Source organism: Tyto alba, unplaced genomic scaffold (assembly GCF_018691265.1).
Source record: "Tyto alba isolate M040663 unplaced genomic scaffold, T.alba_DEE_v4.0 Super-Scaffold_39, whole genome shotgun sequence".
Lineage (NCBI taxonomy): Eukaryota > Metazoa > Chordata > Aves > Strigiformes > Tytonidae > Tyto > Tyto alba.
In genome coordinates, this window is record NW_024881314.1 from 8619153 (window position 1) to 8627903 (window position 8751).

The window sequence follows — 8751 nt, forward strand, 5'->3', positions numbered from 1 at the left end:
GCTTCCCCCCATCCCCGCGGAGGAGATTGGGTGCTGGCAGGATCGCGGGGGGCTGAGGAGACACTTTTATACGTTGGGTTTGGCATGGCTGTAACGCTGAGGCTTTTATATGGGAAAATATGCCCTGTTTTTTTGCCACAAAATAAATTCTGGATTCACGACTCGCAGGTCTCAGGTGAGCACGGACTGAATTTACAGCCAGGACCAGTCAGAACCAGCAATTAACTTTGCCTCGTTATTCAAAACTGCATTTTTCCTTTATATTTATCTTACCCACACAGGGACACTTCAAGCAAGCTCACTGTGCTAAAACTGTCCTTGGGTGCTGCAGCTCAGGTCCAGCTTGGATTCACTGTTGTCTAGTAGGGCACTGAGCTCATGCTCGCAGTGGCCCTGCACCTTCCATTTCCATGGATTGTTGCTCAGCAAATCTGCTCCCGGTTCCTGGTAGAAAAAAGGGTGGAAAAAGCTTTCGGTTCCTCCCAGCTCCTTTGAAGTTGTGTTTTGAAGCGGGTGGAGAAGGGGAGAGCCCAGTGAGCGCCCGGGTGGGTGTCTGAGCACCGAAGCCCCAACGCGGGCTGTGCCGTGGGGCGGGTGGGTGCTCCCTGCCCGTGACTCAGGGGTGAGGGAGGGCTGAGGTGGGGGTGTCCCCAGCTGCAAGGTGGGGCGGGTGGCAAGCAGGGACCTGTGCCAAGGTGCCAGGCACCGATTTCTCCCTGTGTCTGGGAGGGACAGATCAGCCTGTCTTTGGCTGGGACAAAAAACGGCCGACGAAACCCATCGCTGCCATGGTCCTGCCTTGCATCCCGCTCCAAGGCTTGGACCTGCAGGATGGTGTCCTTGTGTGGAGCAGTCGGGCAGAACCCCGCGTGGGCTGCCCGAAAGGAAAGAGAGGATGGTGACTGCCACCTGTGCAAACCCCGCGGAGCGTTGGGCAATAAGGAAGCGAAAGAAATGACCGAAAAAGCCCCAAGGCAGCCACGTCAGGGCATTGCATCAGCGCGCCGGTGAGATGCTTTGCAGAGCATTTCCCTCTGCTGTGCAAACTGCCCTGCAGCCCGACCTGGCCAAAAATGTCCCAGCTGGCCCCTCCCCAAAGGAAAGCAGGGAGGGGACAGAGCGCTGCGCACCCCGGCATTGGGACACCCGTCCTGTGCAGGGTGCACCCTGCGACGGTGCTGCTGGGTGACTCGCTGGGAGCCCCCGGTGCGATGTGCTGGGCCCAGGGCTGGGACATTTTGGCAGGAGCCATCCCTCCCTGGTATGCCATGACATCTTCCAGGCCGGGATCCACCCAAGCAGCTCGGGGCCAGGCAGGGTCCTGCTGCTCGCTGCGCGCCGGAGGCTGGGAGGTGGCTGCTGCCGGGGCAGGTCCCGTCCCTGGACGTGGAGACACACTGCAGCACCCGGCGGGGAGGAGATCTGAGCAGTGTCGGGCGTCGTTAGAAACCAAAGCCAAGGTTTCGGGGCATTTTAAAGAGGATTTTCAGAGGCAAGCTCAGCCCCGCTTCCCTTGGTCTTGGCCTCCCTGTAGCAGGACTTCTTTTCAGATGATTCAAGTATGTGTGGCAGAGGGCATTTGCTTTCAGGGCAGCTGCATTTTTTTCTTCCCAAGGACGATGGTGCATAAACCTGGGTGCCAATGGGGCTGTGGCATGTGGCATGAGCCCAGCTGTCCCACTGTGGGAGGGGTGATGGAGCTGGGAGGCTGCTGGTTCCCCAGGGAGAGGGAGCCCTGCCTCCTGCGGGGTTTGACCTTCCCCGCTCAACCAGGCACCCTCCAGCCCTGGCTGGGGCACAGAGTCAGCGTTATGGGATGTTCTGGGGCTGGATAGAGCTGGGGAACAGCCTTTTGGGTGGGTCTCCACCTGCGGAGGGGTCTGGGAGTCTGACATCAGCTCCAGACACTTGTCAGAGGCAAAGTCACAAGGACGCTTGGGGCAAAGGCTGCTGGTTTTCACAACCTTGTAGTTTTTGTGTCATAAAAACCGCCACGCTCCCATCCCGGGGCTGCAGTCCAAGCTTTTCTTGTCTTTCCAACATACCAACCACTTCCTAAAACGTCTCAGTCCAGGATCTCCAGGAATTTTTTTCTCATTGTTGGCTCTCTGCAAGCCCCCCATCTGGATGTGAGATCCCCCGGGTTGTCTTGAGTTGCTCCCACACGCAGGCAGATGGGTTTGTGTCCCCGCAGCCCCTCTGAGAGCCTGTTCCCCCCATCCCCTTATCCCCTCATCTCTTGGGACACAACCTGGGGGAAAAGCCCTACATGGAGGGGACACGTCTCGCCCCAGCCCTCACCACCAGTTTGGACCCCACCATGTGCTGCTCTCACACTGTCTCATCTCACTCAGGGTTAAAAAATGCCGATCCCTGCTGCCACCATCACCCGGGCCTGCTGCAAGCCAGCGCAGCCCCTCGGCAGGCAGCTGCCTGCTGTGCCGGTGCAAAAAGCAGCCGGTGTCGGAGCTGGCTGCCCGCAGCGCTGCCGTTCCCGGTGCGAACGGCAGAGGCCAGGCCGCGGCCGCGCTGGGCGCTGCTGGAAGCTCTTCCCGGCAGCAGCAGAGGATGCTCAGCCTCTGCCATCTCTCCGCGCTCCCCTCCCTCTCACCTCCATCTCACCAGCATCCCCCGTCCCCACCGGTGCCATGCCGGGTGTCACGGCTGTCACCCTTGCCCAGCCCCCGAGGGACACGGGGCACCCTGGGACCACGTGGCTCTTGGTGCTTCACACAAAGACGGGGGAAAGTTTGTCATATCAGGCAAACTGGGAACCCCAGTCCGGTTCTGGGAGGGCAGCGTGGATGGAAAAGCGCCCCCCCCCCCCCCCCCGCTCCCAACCCCAGCCTTTCCCACTGGCAGCATGGTGCTGGTGGCCGTGGTGCTACCCGTCTGTGCAGCACAGTGTCCTCACCTGCCCGTCCCCGCTGCTCCCCTGCTCCGGCCATCGAGGGGCTGGGAGATGGGGAGCAGCACCCATCACCCACCCGTGCCGTGCTCTGCGGCTGCCCCACGCTCGGTCACCTTTTCAAATGCAGGGATGCTCCCCCAGTCCACAGCCTGGGGAGCTGGGGGACCCCAGCTCCCATCCTCAGAGGCCCTGTCACCCCCAGATCCTGACCGAGCCACCTTAGCAGTGCACAGAACCCTCCAGACACAGATATTAGTGGGAAATCTGTATTTTTACCCACTTCAAACAGTGCTTCCTCCCTCCCTCCCTTCCTCCTTCTTCAGTCAGCCTGCGGTGGGAAAGCATTAAGAAATAAAACAATATCAAATGCAATCAAAGGCAGGCTGGTGGGAGTTTGTCTTTTGGGGTTTCCTTCTCTTTTATTGCTTTCCCAAAGAATAAACATTTGGGAGGGCTCTGGGGTGATTTAGTGGAGCAGGAAAGGGCAGGAGGCTGGGAGCCGCCTGCTCCCTTTGGAAAATCTCATAGGATGATGGTCCAGCCTTGGGGATTTTCTTTCCAGTAGAAATGACTGCCCAGTCAGATGATAAGGCTGGGAATATCCTGGCTTCATGGGGAGGCTGCTTCACCTCCCAGCACTGGGGCTGGGGTCAGTGGGAGCTGCTGGGACAGGGGCTAGGGCAGAGGATGCTGCCGTGGAGAGGAGGAGGGATTGAAGCGGGTGAATTCACAGCAGCGTGGAGGAAGAGGTGACCTTTGAGAAGCAATTTTCCTTGCCCGCTGATATTTATCCAGCCTTCCCAGCGGCTCCTTCTGCCGAGCCCAACCCTGTACGTGCAGGCCAGGCTGGGGGATGCTGGGCTGCCCTGGTGCTGAGCTGGGGCTGTTTCCTGTTCAGGGGTGGTTCTGGTTTGTGGAGCTGAATGCAATGTTTACTGCTGGAACAGCAGCTCTGCAAGAGCCTGCATCTTCCTGCCTGCCGGGTGTCCTTGGGCGAGCGAGCTGGGAGGAGAAGCTGTCCGTTTGTCCCCGAGCCGTCCCCTTGCCTTGTTTACCTCCCCCCTGCGCTGCTCAGGCTGCGGGATGAGTTTTCCCCGGGCTCAGTGGATCCATGCCTGGCTGAGCGGAGGCTGCAGCGCGGTGTTTACCTGCACAGCCATCTGCATTCACCTTCGGAGAGGTTACCTGCCTGCCGCCGGCGCCGAGCCAAGCTGCATCCAGCAGCAGGGCTGGTCCAGGGAGCAGAGCTCCATCCACCCCGGCCCCTCTTAGCTGGGGGGGCCAGGGAGGCTTCAGCACCCTCCATGCGGGACCCCAGGGAGGGTGGGTGCTTGGTTGATAGCGAGGACTGTCAAAACAGGTCCCAAAGTGGACCAGGGTGTGGACGGGTTTTCAGGGACAGGGGGACGGCCGCTGTCTCACTGACTCCCTGCCCAGCCGTCATCACTAGGATTATTTTGAAAATCAGGTTCCCAAAGCTGACAGTATGATTTCCAGGACCTGCGCCCTGCCTTTTGCACCCCTTTGTCACCCACAGAGCAGATGTCACCTGGTGTGCTGGCAGAGACGGGCCAGGGATGCTCTGTCACTCAGCAGCTCAGCGGAAAGCACCCGGCCGCATCCTGGCAGCAGGCAGGGTGCAGGAATGGGCATCCAGCCCCAGCCCCGGGGAACAACAGCAGCACCACAGGGCACAAAAAACCACACATCTCCCCAGCAGCCCTGAGACCCCAAAATACCTCTGCAGGACTGCATTATATGTAGGTAGCTGTATAATATATTGTTAAATCCTGAGCAGAATCATAATTTGCTGTAGCAGAGCCCTGAGTGGTGCACAGCTCCTGGCAGACAGATGAGACATGGGTTTTCCTAAGTTTAAAATAAACCAACTTACCTGCCCATGTTCTGCTGGGCTTTTTGTTCAGCCAATTTTCCCAATACCAAGAAAACAGTAAAAATAAGTGAAAGTATTTGTAGTTGTTTACTGCAGTTTCTAAAGAAAGTAAATGAAAATCACACCACTGCTTAGAAAATTATCCCCAAAACAAATCCCTCTGTTATATAAACATAAACCCACAACAATGTGGCAGAGCCTGATGATTATTTTATTTCAGGAGCTGTTTGGAACATCAGCTTCAAACCTGACCAAAGAGTGAAACAAGACCATCCACAGGGCAGTTTTCTAAATCTTTGCCTTAAAGCAAATATACTTGTCAATTAATAAAAAGGATTTGTAATAAACAGCAGTAGCTGTCCCATCTGCGTGGGGCTGGGAATTCCCCCCAGCAGCAAAGCAGTTTGGCTCGGGTGATCTCCGTGGTGTTCAACGTGCTGAGTGACAGGAACGTGATTTTTGTGGGTTTGTTCCCCAAAAAGAGGGGAGCGGGTGCTCATTAGTGTGGGGCTGGTAATTGCCCCCCCCCCCCGGCTATGACCCAGCAGTGAGCAGAAAGCGGAGGGAGGCTCCTCTCTCGGGCACGGTGCCCGGGACCACCTCGGTGCCTTCGATGCTGCTTCCTCTGCCGGCACCCGGGGGGGGCTGCGAAACCAGAGTTGGTTTGGCTGGGCTGGGGGCTGCAGGTCGTGTCCCATCTCCCCCCCACACACACATCACCCCCTGGGTTCCTGGCAGTGGGGCCAAGCGCTTTTGGGCACCGTGGGGCTGGGTCCTGCGCATGGGGCAAGTGTGGTTTCCCAATCACCCCCACTCCCTTGGGTCCTGGGGGGGAGGAAGAGGAGGAGGCGGCAGCCTGCCCCCCCTGGGAGCCATCCTCCTCCTCCTCCTCCTCCTCCTGCTCCTCTCCCCCATCCTCCCTCTGCCCTTGGCTTTGCTCTCTCTCAAGAGTGCCTGGGAGAAGAGAAACCTGGCTGTAAATTAGCCGGGAGGATTTTTCAGTCTGAGACGTGCACTCCCCCCCCCTGCAGCGCTGTTATTTCATCTCACGGCTGCCAAACTCCCGGGAATTAATCCCGGCCGGCTCTGACAGAGTTTACATTCAGCGCTGCTCAGATAAACCATATCAGCCTGTGCAGCTGAAGAGGAGCCGGGCGCGGAAGGAAGGGCTGGCTCCTGCTCAGTGTCAGCCCTGCCGGGGTGGGATTTTTTCGTGCTTTTTTTTTTTTTTTTTTTTTTTTCTCCTGGGGGTTTTGCTCTGAGCAAGGAGCCACCAAGAACCCCACACTAGTGAGGGTGGCCATAGGGTGGTTGGTACAGCAAAGCCGGGAGCTCCTGGCTCTTATCTCGATGCAGATACTGGAGAAGAAGGGACGTGTCCTTCAAACTGGTGGGAGCCTGCGGGCTCAATTTTCCGAGATTTCTCACCCTGTGCCACCCAGCACACAACAGAGGACTTCTCCTTACTGCCAGCTCCCGCGGGCTGGCTTTTAATAGGTATTTGTGCAGCACAGTTATTGCAAATTCCCTTTTTTAATCTCCTCCTTGCAGATGTATTTCTGTCTGTCTCTCACAGTAATCTCCTGGCTCTCCCCTTGGCTGTCACCGGGTGCTGGCAGGACACAGACACACGGTGAAGGTCCGTCACCTCTGAGCCAAATCTGCACCAGGTTTGCAGAGCTGCAATTCCCCCAGCACGGGGGAGGCATTGGGCAGGGAGCGCGGGACCCCGTGGCCAGCGGTGTGGGGCAGATGGGCTTTCCCGGGGCTGGAGCATGGGAGACAGGCTGGGAGCACCCCCCATGCCATGCCTTGGCTATCAAATTCTCTTTTCCCTCCATTTCCCAGCCCATAAAACATCACCGGGGCTGCCGAGGTGGTGTCCAAGAGCTGGATCTCTGCCAGCTCCCTTGGGTGAAGGGTGCCTCCTGGAAAGCAGCATCCCCAAGCTGTGACACTTGGAAACAAGATGGGGTCAGCCCCTCCCTGGGCACAGGGAAGCAGGAGGGTGTGAGCCCATCACCTGGGCCCCTCGGCTGATTTTCCAGTGCGCCACAAGCCTTGTCCTCCCATCCCATCTCCTTTTCCAGCAGCGCTTGCAGAGCACTGGCATGGCCACGGAGTCTGGGTCACGGCGTGATCGTCACAGCCACTCTGAAGTGACAGGACCTGGGGGTAAATATTAGTATGAAGTGAAGGCCTGTGCACATATTTTCTCCCTGCAAGGTAATGCTGAAATTCCAGGCTCCTTTTCAACAAGCCATCAGAAAAACCAGCCCCATGTCAGCACCCTCCAGCCATCGCTGGTTCCAGTTAGTCTCAGCCCAGTGTGCAAAGGTCTAAGAGCTTCAGGTCCCCCCAGCAACCTCCCCACTCCTGAGCTGGCCAGTCCTTTGGCTCGTGGTTTCCAAGCCAATGTTTCCCACCTGGAGCATAGCAGCGTGTGGGCTTTGCTGACCATTCACTTCTGCCGGGAAGTGTATCCAGGATGTGGCGGGGACTCTGAGGATGGCTTATTAATCGCATTAACAGCACCAAGAGGTTTCCCCCCCCCCCCAAAAAAAAAAGATGCAGTGCGAGAAGACAGATTGAACCAGGCAGTTATTCCCCTCCCCACGTGGGATGGCCTATGGTTCCCTTCTCCCTGGCTGTGGCTGGTTGGGCTTGCTTTGGCTACGTTGTAGGGGAAGAAATAGATTCCCCTTGCATGGCCATTCCAGTCCCTGTAGCCTGGGGACCCTAGACTAGCTCCAGTATCTTCCCATGCAAGAGCTACCCTGCCACATGCAGAGATGAAGAACATCACTGTTGTCCTTGGCCCCACAGGAGACAAGCCAGCATCGAGCTCCTCAAGACCCTGGGCAGCCTCCAAGGCACCAATCTCTACCCTCCTCCTTCTCAGATCCCACTGATCCCCCACCCCCAGCCTCAGACCAGGATCCTAAACTGGGATTACTTGCCTTAAAATTGCCTGTGGCCAGGTGCTGGTGGTTTCTACCACGCTGGTGGGATGAGCTTTCCCTTCCCTGAAAGCCCATTTGGACTTGTGCTGATGTACTTGGCATCCATAGAGAGGAAGGCAATAAAAAGGTTTGCTCGGATTTCTTTTCCAAGCCTTGCATCCCACGGAAACTGGGCTTATGGGACCATAACACACGTCTGTCTGTCTGTCCCTCCGTCCTCTGCCAACAACTTTGGAAAGGTTGGCCAGCGTCAACCGAATTTGACAGAGGTCTCCAATACATCGCAGGCCTGTTTTGCAAAAGAGGGAGCTGGAAGGACCCGTGGAGGGAAACCACAGTGTGACCCAACCATGCTGGGACCCATCCCACTGCAACGTGATTCAGCCGCAGCGAGAAGCACGGGAGGAGCCGCGTGGGACAGAGCCACGGAAAACTTGGCTCCTGCTGCTGTTTGTTATTTTTAAAGGCTGGGAACTGTCTCACAGTCCTTGGTGGTCGTGGTTGCTGAGTCTTGTGGCCATCACCACTGCAGGTTTCACATCCAGTCCTGCCCCGCTGCCTCCCGCAGAGGAGAGGACATCGCGTCTCGGCGCTGGCCCAGGTTCACATGCCGTGGGGGTGTGCGTCAGGCTTAGGACGTCTGTCAGGGAAAGTCCCTGGCCGGGCCCGTGCAGCTCATCCCCCCTGCATGCATTTAGGGCTGGCCAAGGCCTGGGAACAGCTCCTGATTCAAGCAGAGCCCCCAGAGGTTTGCACAACGTACCTGGAAGCCAAGAAAATATCCCGGAGGAGGAGGAGACCTTCCCCTTCTGACTTGAGCCCATTAGCGAGATGCCTCCGGCCACCTTTACCATCCTTGGTGCAGAAGAGCAGTGAAGGGCACATCTCCTCCCTTTGCTGCTGCTTTCCAGCCCCAAAGCTCGCTCTCTGGTGCCCTGGAGTGAGCAGGAGCTCACAGACCCATCTGGCCATGGGGCAGCTCC